Consider the following 14,451-nt stretch of genomic DNA (forward strand, 5'->3'; position numbering starts at 1 on the left):
GAGATAGGCATATGAACCCTATGTATGCAAGGGTGGATAAGGGTAGCTGGGTGTGAATGATCTAGAGCGCAGGGGGAAACCCTAACCCTAGCCATCCAAAGGCTATATAAACAACCTAAAGGTCACTCTCAATGTAGAGGAGAGTGTACCAGTTGTACTTATGAACAACTCATTAAGCAAGATCTTTTTCTTGTACTTGAGCTCTCTCTCTCTCCCTCTTGTGCACACTCTCATGCTCTCTCTTTGATATTTCAACATGGTATCAGAGCCACCTCTAATCCAACAAACTTCTCTTAACTTCATTTTTCACTAAGCGCACATGAGCCTTCATCTTCTTCAACAAACTCTTCACTTCCATAGCTACTTTCCATACCCACCTTTGTTGGAGGACCTAGGGAGAGAAAAAGAGAGCATTGCAGCTCAATACCTCTTCTAAAGATCTCTTTCCCAGCTCAAGCCACAGCAACATGGCACCTAAAACCTTGACAATGGGCAATCAAGAAGGTTGCATTGCAGAAAACACAGATTTGGCACAAATTTTGCAGCAACCTATTTAGCCCGATGGTGCAACTAGCAGAAGGCACAATCCCTTGATCCACCACAGGCTTTGTTAGCCCCCCAAGTGATCTATCTCCACCTAAGAGGGTTTGGAAAAATTCCATCCCCACTGCTCACACAGAGCAAAAACCTAACTAGGTATCCTACTGGCAACCATAGCCAAATCTTGAATGCTTGGTTTTTTGAATTTTTTCCACTTACTAAAATCATTAACAATGATTCTAATCACTGAATCATATTCTCTAAAGCTTATTCCAAATCTAGGAGCAGCTCCATCACTTGGGGGACATCAATGAGCTTACGAGGAAGCTGACTTTCAACCGGTCTTCACTCAAGCATTTCACTAAGCTTGACATTAGTGTTTCTAAACACTATTGATTAACCATCTAATTGCTTACTTGCTGGATACTTGTTAAATCTAGCATAAACGCATTGTCCTCATTCCTCATCTCATCACTTTTGAGCCTACTATGTATTAATCATCTCCATTTGCTTTCGCACTTATCGGTCATTGTGTAAAGGACTAGACACTACTATTGCCTAGAGCAATCAATAAGACCTTCCTATCATGGCCATGGCTCATGCTAATGTTAGACCTCAAATCCATAAGTTTGATGGAAAAAACTTTCATCCATGGCAGGTACTATTAGAGTATAAAATGATGGAACGGGGCTACTGGCCCTTCATCCAAGGGACCAAGGTTATTGATCCATCAAACGCACTTGATGTAGAAGATGATGAAAGAGCCCAAGCCATAATAATGCTTCATCTAGATTAATCATTAATCCATCACATTGACCAACTCTCCACTACCAAGGAGAAATGGGATGAGCTTGAAAAGCTTTATGGTGCTACAGGAAAGAACTCTAAAATCTTCCCTAAGATCAAATTTTTTATTATGGAGTATAAACAAGGAGAAGACCTAGGTAAGTTCATTTCTCACATGAAGGGGCTCATGGCACAACTATCCTCAATTCAAGCTCTAGTTCATGATGAAGATGCCATTGCAATTCTCTTAAAAGCTGTAAAGAAGGTATTTCCAACCCTTGTAACTACTCTTACAAACATCCCTAATCCAACTTTGGAAAGCACCATCCAATCTTGTCTAGATGAGGAGATTGTCTGCTTCTACACCTTGTAAACTTCCTTGTCTAGTGCAGCTGCAATCAAGGCCGTAACTTTGAGTTCTTCTAACAAGACTTATCCACTTGAATTATCTGTAATAAGTGATCCTTGAATGCTGGGACCAAATTTAGTAAGTCTCTTAATGGGATTGTAATGGAGATTGGGTCTCACACACTATATGTATCTAGTCCACATATGAAGGGGACAAAGCCTTGGCTACTATACCAAGCTAGTTTCCTTTTGCCCTAGTGGATTGTGCTAGACCAGTAGATCAGGAGCCAATAGTAGGACATTGCTTCGTAGCTAGTACTTGTGGGAGCCTTTGCTCAACCGCCAAGACCCATGGATCACTTATTGCTCAAGCATTTCAAGCTGAATGCTAATGGCTACCTCTCACATAGCCGTACACGCTCTCAAGCCTATTGACAAATGATTTTTGATGCCGATAAGTGCTTAAAAATAGCCGAAAATTCCAAATTTTAGGGGAAAAATAGACTTCGTCGAAGGCGGCGGTGGCAATCAGTACGATTTTAAGAGGCAATGCCCGAAAAAGGCCTAAAAGACCCACTTGACGATAGTTGATGAATTTTCATAAATTTTTAGCACGTCAGATAGGACCTTGGGAGATACCTGGTAGTGGAGGACTTCAAGATGGACACCCAGGATGTTTCGGACTGCGAATTGGGTACCGGACGCGGGAGATAGGATGTCCGAGAGGCCAAGAACCAAAGGCAAGTGGGAATGGACTTAAGAAGTCCCAAAAGTTATGACCCTAGCTCCCAACCAAAAAACAAATTTGTGGAGGGGAGGCGCCGTTTTTTTTCGATACAATCAGAAAGAAGGCGCCATCATCCCAATCAATGAGGGAGGCTATGGGGGCTGTAAGCAACCCCCCCAATCGGCTAGATGACTCAGATGCACTTGATCTTTACTCCCCATCGCTCCAGACCGTGCGTCAAATGGCTGCCTAGTTGTGGAGATTAGATTTCACTCTTTCTCTCTCCTCCCTCTCTCTCCTGCAAGGGGTAGTTCCTTGCATGTGAAGAAGAATGAAGCCCGGTTGGTGAATGCTCATCCAGCACGATACCAGATTGCTTCTAAACCGAAGGTGGGCTGAAGATGGTAGTGTGGAGGCAGGCCGAGCATCAAACGGGGCCTGGTTTGCAGACCTGCAACAAGTTTCAAAACCCGAAATCATAAAAAAATACACGGTAATGGCATTTTTATAAAGAAAACGGCTCTTTTTCCGCATTTGATGGGGTTAACAATGTTCTTATGGGCTAAAAATTGATGGACATGTTGTTTACTGCTGGTTTCCTATTTGTATAATAAAAAACTCAGAAGACATACGCTTAAAGTGTGGGAAATAAATGGAAAAAACCCGAAAAGCATGGTTTTTATAGGATAAATGGGATTTTTGGGCTTAAAATCGGAAAAGCATGAAACAAAACACCAATAAAATCTACATGTTTGTTGTTCAAAGAATCAAGAGTCACAGCTCTGAAATAATACTAATTTTCTTCCATTTTTATTGATAATAAATAAGAAAAATTTGGAAAAATTGGGAAAAAATGCTTTTTAAAAGGGAAAAAAATAGAGAATGGACGAGGAAATTTATGGAAAATTATGGATGTGTCTGTGAGTGTATAATGAGGATAAAGCATGAGGGCTTGCCTCAGGTTATCCCCATTTATATGTTTTTGTGAGTATTTACTCCTTATTTCATGCGAAATACACATGAAATCACCCCTTTACCTATGCAACGAGGCAAAACCTTAAACAACAAGGGAGGAGGGAAGTTTGAGTGGTGCTGAAATATAATATAAAATCTGATGCATTTTCTACATTATTCATATAGGATGATGTTAAGTTAAATAAAGGGAAGTACAGCACGAGTGTAAGGCTCGGTGTCTTCTCTCATCGCATCAATTACGCGTTAGTATATAGAAACATGAAAAGAATGGATTTACACAATGCACGAGGCTATTTTTCAATTGTTTGAGCACTTAATCATATACACATTTGCATCAAGTATCATTAAATTGTATCAATTACAAGCTCCTGCATGCATAGCACTTGATTTCTTTAGGACTTGACCCACGTAGAGAGAGTGAGCAACCCGGCTATAGGTCTAGACAGTGGGTCCAAGGGGAGGGATAAGTGAGGATCAGTGCATTCCTGGAATGATAAATATATATTTGCACCAAGAGGGGATTTTGTTTCGAATGTGTCTATATGTGGAAGCATCGCATCGAGGGGCCAATCCCCAAGATGTAGGAGAGCTGTAGTAGGGCCACAACAATCAGCTGATGGGGTGCCCCTATGTCCATGATATGTGGCATTTATTGCCGATATGTGTATAATCTCCCTCTGAGGAGACAGGGAAGGGAACATTCATTGGGTTACAAACTATAAACGCGCAGGGATTAGTGTTTAGGATAGTGTATCCCTCGACCAGACGCTCCTGGCCCGTGAGGCTAGGTGGTGGGGTTGTCTGTTGAGTGCATGAGGTCCGGCTAGTACCTTAGCCAGTGCCGGACCATTTTAGGTCCCATCACCTACCAGTGTAGTGAGCTTACCTCTATGCTCGATTAAGTTTCCTCGTCCCTCAAGCACTCCGGTAACTCCACGATCCAAGGTGCAAGCTAAAGCAAGCTCGATCCTCAAGCTCCAAGCTCCATGCTCCATTGTTGCATGCGAGTCAAGATAAGAGAATAGAAGAAGAAGAAGAAGAAGAAGAAGAAGAAGAAGAGATGAGAAGATGGAGACCTTCTCCGCCATGGTCCCTCACCCTCACACACTCAATTCCTCATACTTCCTTTCTCAACAAGCACAAGCTTGTAGAGGCGATCAACCGCCAAGACCCACAGACCACTTATTGTTTCAAGTGTTCCAAGCCGAGCACTAATGGCTACCTTTCACATAGCTGACATGCTATCTATTTACAAGTGTAGTGAGCTTACCTCCATTCCAAATCGAGTTGCCTCCTCTCCCAAGCACTCAAGTAGCTCCACGATCTAAGTGCAAGCTTCAAGCAAGCTTGATCCTCAAGCTCCACGCTCCACGCTCCAAGCTCCATTGCCATGAGCAAGAGAAGAGAAGAGAAGAGAAGAGAAGAGAAGAGAAGAGAAGAGAAGAGAAGAGAAGAAGGGAGGAGAAGAAGGAGAGCTTCTCCACCACGGTCCCTAACCCTCACACACTCACTCTCTCACACTCTCACACTCCCTCTCTCAAGCACAAGCTCAAGCAAGCAAGAAGAAGAAGAAGAAGAAGAGAGCTACTTTTGGCCACACACAAAAATGAGCTTCTCATTTACTTTTCAACTTTATATACAAAACCCTAAATCCATTTTGGACGGTCATCCCCTTATCCCCCTTTTTACATGGCCAACTGTGGCCTCGGCCCTTTTTCCCATTGTCCTTCTATCTTTCTAGCTTCCTTCCTACTGCCCATCCACCTTTACAAATTGCACGGGTGAGAGCCCGGCACTTTTAAAATAAATCATGGTGCACTTTGCGCTTTTTTACAACATTATAGACTCGCACTTTTTCTCGTGTGCATTTTTCCTTGATTTAGGACTTTTTTGCACTTCTTGTGTTTCCAGATTCTTCTTGGCGCGCCTTCGTCTTCTGTTTCACTTTTGCCTTGGCCTTGTTTTCTACTTTAGATTTTTTGGCTTTTCCACCTTGTTTGTCTGAGGGTTAACATTACCCCCCTCCTAGACGAGTGTCAGTCCCATGGCACTCACCATCGTAGGTAGCAAATATTGGCATACATCGAAGACATGGGACATCTGTGGTTGCCGTGGAGGCATGTTGGTGGTGGTGTGGAGGAATGTCGTTGGGGGCACGTTGTTGGCCTAGGTGGCTGGTGGTAGGGTTGTTGGAGTTGGTGATAGGGCTGTTCTTTGTTGGGGATTGCATTGATGGTTGGTACAAGTATTGGTTTTTGGGGATTCTGCACATGACGATTCTTCGCGGACTTGCAAGATGATAAAGGATAAGAATTTAAAGTTGAGTGTCGATGAAGAGCAAACAACACTTTCGTTGGAGTCTTCAATACTTGCAATTGAAAACCTCTCATATGTGGTTTCTCCCTCGGGGTAGTGCTAGTCTTTTTACTATGCACAAGACATATTTCGAATAGTTTGGGAGACAAGTCGAACTCTAAGTAAGCTGAGAGTATTGTCCTACACTTGAGGACCCAAACTGTGTATATATTTTGGTGCAAATATTATGTGAGTGCTCGTGCATACTTAGATATTATGTAGTTAGAAGACCGCGGGTCTGGTTCCTTGTAACAATCAAATTATGACCCATACCTATTGCATAGATAGCAAGAGGTGTACGCATAACATGTCATCTAACCAACCTATGGGTATAGGATAACAAAGGCAAATGGGTCTCGGCCACCCGTTGTATTACCCACACTAACCATTGACTGCCATATAGGGCATATTCTGATAGAAGGCCCCACAATTGACCGAGTCCTATCTCATCATCCATAGAGATATCCAAACTAGGACCACATTTAAAGAAAAATTCTTCTTCATAAGCGAAGTTTGCTAATGAGTCCACAAACTGATTCCAATAACGTGGAACCATCTGAAGAGACACTCTCAAACTGGTCGAGTAGGGTCATAGTAGTGCGATAATACATAGAGAGAATAGGATTTCAAACAATGTATGTCCTATTTATTTAGTTCAATACCAACTGGAAATCCCCTTTTACTAACAATTGATGGATACCACCTTTCTTAGCAATATTTAACCCCATGATTAAGGCTTTGTATTCTGCCATGTTATTGGTGAATCCAACCTTGAGATAAACTGCTAATTTCATTACGACTCTACGTTGGGGGTACTTAATAACTACCTCTATACTCCCTTTCTTGTTGGGACCCCTAGACGCTCCATCAAAGTACATTGTGTACGTCCACAATGGGTTCACACAGCCAACCATCATCAATTCTACTCGTAGTTATGATAATCAAAATGTAGCATGTTCAGAGGATGTACTGAAGGCTCCATCCCACCCTCTTCATTGAATGTAATAGGGATGCTTGTCAAGATTCGTAAGCAGTGATGATAGAAGACTTTGATTTCCCAAACGAATTATCTGTCCTCTTGCTCAATCACTTTATATCCTTTACTCCACCAGATAAGCTTCCCTTGATGATATCTCTGCTCCAAGTATGGGTGTTCCAAATAAGGAATCAGTTGCCCCATCAACCTCTTCCGTCACTTGCAAGTTCTCGATCAGCCCACTATTGATCTGCAAGGCATTTATTTCGTTAGTGCATTTAGATATAATAAGGTTTAATCTTATTAAGATTGACCTTATTTTTGAATTCCACTCTCTCAAGATCAGCCAGTAATGTCGTGGATTTATTCTTCCCTATTCTTGCAATCTTGTAGGGACTGTCCTATTTGGGCTCAGGTTTTATTTGACATAGTTCTCTATGTGCATCATAATAAAGAACTAATTTTCCCTTCTTAAAGGTATATTGCTTTTCTTTTAAATCATGTAGCTACTTCATTTCATGCTTAGCCACTTCCTGGTGCAACAGACTCTGCAATTTGAGCTCATTGAAGTGGGCCAGAGTCGTAAAACACTCAAATAGGGCATCCTCATCGCCCAAAGAATGATTGATTGCAAATCTTATGGTCGGCAACTCAATATCTAAGGGCAAGACACACTCCTCCCCATAAAAAAATTTGAATGGAGTGTGCCTAGTGGCTCGTTTAAATGTCGTATTATATGCCCACACCACCACATATAGTTTTTAATCCCATTCATGCTTCTTTTCAGACACTATTTTATATAGAATACCCACAAGATGCTTGTTAGTACTTTCAACTTGCCCATTTTCCTGCGGATTATAAGGAGTCATCTTGTTATGCTTAATTTTCCATGCTTTAGTCAAGCTTTTAATCACCTTGTTTAGGAAATGGGTTCTACGGTCTGATACTAATTCTCTTGGTGGTGGCAGACCAAATCGACATATAATCTGCTCCAATAGGAAACTGGTAGTATCTTTTGCATCGTCCTTCCTTGTTGCTCATGCTTCTGACCACTTTGTAAAGAAGTCAGTCACCACGATAATATATCACTTTTGCATAATGGATGACGGAGTCACAATAGGGCCCACAAAATCGATACCCCACTTTTCAAATGGAAGTATAGCCATAATCGGGGTAAGTGGTTGCTTCCTATTCTCCCTACTGTCATGCCATTGAAAAATATCACATCTCTTAATATACTCAAATGAATCTTGGAAGATGGACGGCCACATCAATATCCAACTCTTAAAGGCTTCTATGCCATCAACCACCCAGCAAAGTGCCCTCCACAAGCGAAGTCATGGCACTCCTCCAAGATGAATGGAACCTCGTTAGGCATCACACATTGGTAGTAGATATCATCAACACCCTGCCGATATAGTGTTCCTGCGATTAACACAAATTTTAAATCTTGCTGTTTAATTTTTCTCTTCTTGGATTTTGATAGAGTAGCTCCAGTCTCTCCTGTAGATAGATAGTACGTTATAGCAGCATACCAGGAAGGAATAGAAACTGCATCAATCTTAAATAGTGTTTTCATGTCACTTCTTTCAACCAAGACCACTTTTGGCTCTCCAAAATCCACAAGACATTCTACAATGCCATGTAGCTTCAATGGCTTGCTCTTAATCTCATAATCAAACCCGTACAAAGTGATTAATCACTTTGCTAAACAATCAAGTGACTGTAACTTGTTCATCAACAATGGAAGCCCTTTTGCCTTCATATAAAAAACCACCTTCTCATAAAGAATGTAGTGCCTGAACTTTTTGGTCACAAATACCATCGCAAGGCACAACTTCTCCATATAGGTGTAGTTAATTTCCGATATGGCCAACTTCCGACTAGCAAAGGCTATCAAATGGTACCATTTTTCCACCCAAATTTGGGCTAAACAATAGCTAATACTATGCATTGTTGTTGCTGAAAATATATAAAACATTTTTTCTCTTTTAGGTGCTTTTAAAACAGGTACTTTAGCAAGCTCCTACTTCACATCATCAAAATATACTTTGCAAGCATCACTCCATGTAAATAGACAATTAAAGGACAATAGGTTTGTTATTGGCAATGTTCTTTCTGCCAAGGCATTGATAAACCTCCGATAATACCCTACTAATGACAGAAAGCTATGTACTTCTTTCAGAGTGCGCCGCAGACTCATGGTGACTATGACCTTGATCTTTGCAGGGTCAATCGCAATCCCTGTTGAACTGACCACATGACCTAACAATAGCCCATAAGACATCCCAAAGACGCACTTCCCTAGGTTAAGAGCTATGCAAAATTGTTTGCAACACTCAAAACACTTCCGAAAAATAATCAATTGTCTTTCTCTTATGGTGGCTGCCCCCAGATCATCGATAATGACCTTCAACTCCTCTGGGGAGATGTCACCAAAGGTCTTTTCAGGTGTTTTTTGCCACAAACCAGGTGCATTGCATAAACCAAAGGCCATCACATGGTACGCAAAGATACTCGAAGACAGTAATAAATGTTGTTTTCAACTTGTCTTGCTCAGTAATGGCCATTTGGTTATACCCCGCAAAGCAATCCATGAACGAATATACTTCCCTTCCTGCTAATTGATCCAAATTTTGGTCAATAAATGGCAATGGGTAGTAATCAAATCCACTTTGGTCTACGTAAATTTGCATTTGATTATTTTTCTTCTTCTTGATCACAACTGGTGAACACCATTCAATATGCTGAACAGGGAAGATAAAATCCACTTTCTGAAACTTTTGTAGCTCCTCGAACAGCCCATCCCTTAGTTCAAAAGGTATGCGCCTTACTTTCTGATGCGTACGGGCCAAGTTCCTTCCTTTAGAGGAATGGTATGCACAGCCAGGTTGGGAGGAATGCCTCTAAGTTTGTCATAACTCCAAGTGAAGATGTCATGGAACTCTTGAATTAGGGACACATAGTCCTCTCATTCTTCTAAACTAAGCATAAACCTCATTTAATTGACCGCAAATCATTTGGCATACCAAGGTCCAACTCAATTACATCCGCATCTCTTATCCTATCCTACGGCTTTATCGGCTCATTCAAAGTTATCTGATAAATGTCCTCTATAGTGGACCCTTCTTTAGATCCGACGTCTCACTACTAGATGGATCATCTATTTTTCTAGTTCAATAGAGGATAAAGGAGCTCTCTCACTCTGAGGAGACTCAGGGTAAGCATTCACTATTACACAATTGGCACCTCTACCTAGAATCACTCGACCAGCAAGTATATCGACTTGAGAGTCTATTCGTAAGATCCATGGTCTACCTAGCAAAACTCAATAGCTAGGACGTCTTGCAAACCTTATCACCTTAAAGTCCAAATAGCATTCCACACTTGCAACGGTAATGTGGACTTTAGTGATGCAACCTTCTGACTGCCTTAGACTGTCATCAACCATCCTAAGAAGCGTGGAGCTGTCTTTTTGGATTTCTAGACCTAGCCTCTCCATCAAGTCAAAAGTCATGATATTGACGGAGGATCAAGTGTCCACGATAGCATGCTCCACAAATATTCCGTCCACATATGTTGGAACCCTAGGACAATGCTTTTCAGCATGCTCAAACCAATCTTCTCCTACTCGTGCTATGCCCAAAGATTCTATAATATACCCAATATGCAGGATTTTCCTGAATTCCTTGCGTACTCTTGGAGACAGTTTAATCAATTGTAGGAGGTTCACGTCTGGTTTAACTTTGCAAAGAGAACTTGTTAAATCAAAGTTGTGGTAGTTATCCAAAGCTCTCTTCTCTCGCCAAACCATTCTCTTCTTTGGTCTTTGGACCGGCTTTGGTGCCTCTTTGTTAACTTTTGCCTTCTTTCTTGGCAATTCTTTATCCTTCTTGGGATCAACTTTAATATCAACAAGCCTTAGAGGTCCACCTTCCATATCAGGATTCAAGACTTTTTTCCCCTAGCATCTTGCTTAGAGTTTCCCTCAACAGGTTTTACATTTCCTTTGTCACCCTCTCTAGTATTTTGACCTCTTGTTATGGCTCTAGATTAGAAGCTTCAGCGCCATTAACACGTACAGCCTCAATAAGGCTAACTCCACTGCCAAAAGGAAACTCCTCTACATTAGCCTTTTCTCTTTGTAGTATTTGTCTTGGTCGATCATCTTGCTGGAGATTATTCCCTTGTGCGCGATGATTGACTAGACCTGGTTGTTTACTTCCTTGTTGGAGAGAACTGATCTTACTCCAACAGGTAGCAGCTAAATGGCCAAAATTTTCTCAAATATCGCATTTGACATTTGGACAATTCCTAGGGAAATGTTGGCCACCACACCACTTACAACTGAATCTTGAGGGGGCACCCTCTTTAGGGCATCGACTCCCTATCGAATTCTGGTGCTTCTTAAGGAAATTAACATCAACAGTTATTTACCTATACTCTTTGGTAATCATATCAGTGTAGTGCTTCATCATATCCTTAACTTCACCAAGGACATTTAAGGAACTTAACTCATAGCCGTGATCGTCTATCTGTCATCCTATTGGCCAAACCACTTGATTGGGAATTAGCCACTACTGACTTACTGGGACAACATTAGGGTTTGTTGTTTGGCCTCCAACATCTAGTGAAGCCATTTGACTAGCCATAGGCATAGTCACACTAGGAGGAGATGGTAACATAGGAAAATTTGGCATGATACTCCCTCTTCCATTTGCATTTGACATGGGGTCCCCTTGACTCCCATTGGTCAGCGCCAAATTATTTCCATTCCAATTTATCCTTGCTGCATAAGCCTCTTGCAAGCGCGACTCTACTCCTTCTGCTTGGGTAATAGCAGTATCAATGTCTTCCAAAGCGACACTACTGAGTTGCACCTACATGTTGAAATCTAATCCATGTAGGAAATATTGCAATTGTGGAGCTAGTGGAATGTGAATATAAGTATCACTTTTGCAAAGAACTTGCATTAGTTTCTTAGCATAGGCTTGGACATTCTCATTTGGCTCTTGGAATGTTACATTTAAGACACACAACCAATAATGTCCACCCCTCTCAGGGGCAAACTCTCTACAGAAGGCCGTGAAGAATTGGTCAATAGAAGTTATGGTTCTGGCCTCTAGACCGTGATACCATATTGTTGCGCTTCCTTTTATTGTCATGTTGAAGAACATCATTAAGTGTCCTTCATCTTGGATTCCATAGTTGAACATGAGTTTTTGAAACTCATCAATATGGAGTTCTCCATCTTCTTCTGCTAAACCATTGAAGATGGGTAGAGGTGCTCCTAATGCCAGTAAATCTAGTGCCCCTACTATTGGAATTGCAATGGGTTGTGCCATGGCTACAACCGAATTGGCAATAGGAGTTTGTGTAAGTAAAACTACACCCCCACTTGAAGTGGGTTGATTGACAAGAAGAGGGAAAGTATTAGGACTTCCTCTTGCACTCAAAGGGCTGCTTGTGACACTTGGGTTACTAAAACCCTTACCTCTTATGCGTATCGGGCTACTCCTTTGAGGAGAATAATGCCTTTGAATCTCAGACTGCCATCTAACCCTATTAGCATGTTCCTCTTTTTGTATTTCGGCTTGACGGTTCTTGTCAGAGGACATAAACCAACTATTTGGTCCCTAGAAACCCTAGATTCAGAACCACCACTTATTGGCCGCTCATGGAAAATGCACCACCTGTGTCAAAACCTAAAATAGGCCAGACAATGGCTCTTTAGCACTAGCCGGTCCTCTAAGACACACAAGACACCCCACACAGCCTCGCGGTCAACAGCATCTAAGGTTCACACTACACTAAACTCTAATATTGATTTTTCTTTTATAACATGACATAGTCCAATGTTTTCCTTCCCCTACTCCTTAGAGGGAGATCCCATAACATATAGGTATAATACCTCGTATCACATACACAGAAGGCAACCTCTCGGTTGAGACATCGTGGCCCCACTACAACTCTCCTACATCAAGGGGATTGGCCCCAAGATGTGCTGCTTCAACATAAAGAACAAGTGTACAAGCTCCACTCTTTGATTTATCAAATGATCTAGGAGTTGATATTTCCTCACTAAACTTACCCCAAGGAACTTCTCATCTAACCTACAGTAAGGACTTCCTCACACTTTCAGTGTTGGTCAATGTTTAGCATACAAGTGTTATGCATCAAGGATTTTATACCATGTGGCATGAAAAATGAAAATGTGGATGCTTATTATACACAAAAATTTTATTCTAAAACAAATCAGCAAAGTGGAGTGTAAAAATCAGCACTTCAATGATTTCCAATCTGTACATTATTGTTGCATTGCTAAAGGCTAGCACCGAGTTTTCTCGTGCTACTAGTCTCTTTAAACTTAAATTGGAGTAAATGTCTCATCATAGTTCAATCCATATGTAGTGGGAGATCACGCTCAACCACCAAGATAACCCATGGACCGCTTATTGTTTCAAGCATTTCAAGCGAGCTCTCATGGCTATCTCTCACCTAGCCGACGCGCTGTCGATCCTCTCCGTGTGTAGTGAGCTTACCTTGATGCCAAAATGAGTTGCCTCCTCTCTCACACATGCCAGTAGCTCCACGATCCTAGATGCTAGCTCAAGCATCCTCAAGCCTCCTCCATCTCCAAGCTCCATCCACCATAGCCGCGTGCACGAGAAAAGAGAAGAGATGAGAAGAGAGAAGAAGAGAGAAGAGGATATGGTGAAGAGCTTCACCCTCTTGATCCCTCACTCCCACACACTCACTCACTCCCTCACACTCTCACACTCCCTCTCTCAAGAGCACACACATAAGAAAGGTAAAGAGAAGAAGAGAGGACTCTTGTTAGCCACACACCAAAGAATGAGCTTCTCATTCACTTTTTAACTTTATATACAAAACCCTAAAATCCCATGGGCACCCATCCCTTTTTACATGACCGGCCATTGTGGCAAGGCCCCTTTTTCTAATTCCCTCTTCTTGCTTCATGCCTTAAGCCTATACCCGTCTATTCTTTTACAAATGGTACAGGAGGGAGCCTGACGCTCTTTTACAAGAGTTTTTAGAGTTTTTAGAGGCGCCTTTCATTTAACATTGTGCTTTTTGCCTCAGCTTAGCTTTAGGGGCCACCTCTACGTCTTTTCTCTTTTTCCATCCTTTTTTCACTTTTTCCTTCATTTTTCTACCATCTCAAATTGAGGTTAACATTACCCCCCTCTGAGAGACGGGTGCCAGTCTCATGGCACTTCTAGCTGTTTATTGGGAAAGGATAGGCGGTTGGCAAGTTGTTGGTCAGGTGATGGTAGGGCCACATGTAGACTCAGATGCTTTGGAATTTTTGGCAATGATGGTTGACGGAGAAGCCCATCAGATGTCAAGTGGATAATGGGGCCTCCGAAGTTGGTGGTTTGCCACATTTTGTAGTACCTGAAAGGAGAAGGTGTGGTGCTCTACCTAAGGGAAGTGTCTACCGTACTGTGTTGTCCACTGTGCTCATGCTAGTGGAATAGGGAGCTGGGTCTAACCACAAGGAGGCCTGGGTGATGTCCCACACTTGAGGACCCAGTTCGTGTGGTAGGGATGTGCAGTGTGTGTAGCATAGGTTGACAGGTCTAACCATAAGCGAGTGTTGTCTCCCCAGGTATGTCCTGCCCTTGATGTGCCCTAAGCGTGAAGTGGGGGGTCAAAAATGGGCTAGGGGGTTAGGAGTGGAGCCGGCCAATCGAAGCCACCAGACACGCCTAACTTGAGG

This window comes from Lygodium microphyllum, chromosome 22 (genome assembly GCF_053477565.2).
Source record: "Lygodium microphyllum isolate KBCC chromosome 22, Lygodium_microphyllum_v1.1.10, whole genome shotgun sequence".
NCBI classification, from domain to species: domain Eukaryota; kingdom Viridiplantae; phylum Streptophyta; class Polypodiopsida; order Schizaeales; family Lygodiaceae; genus Lygodium; species Lygodium microphyllum.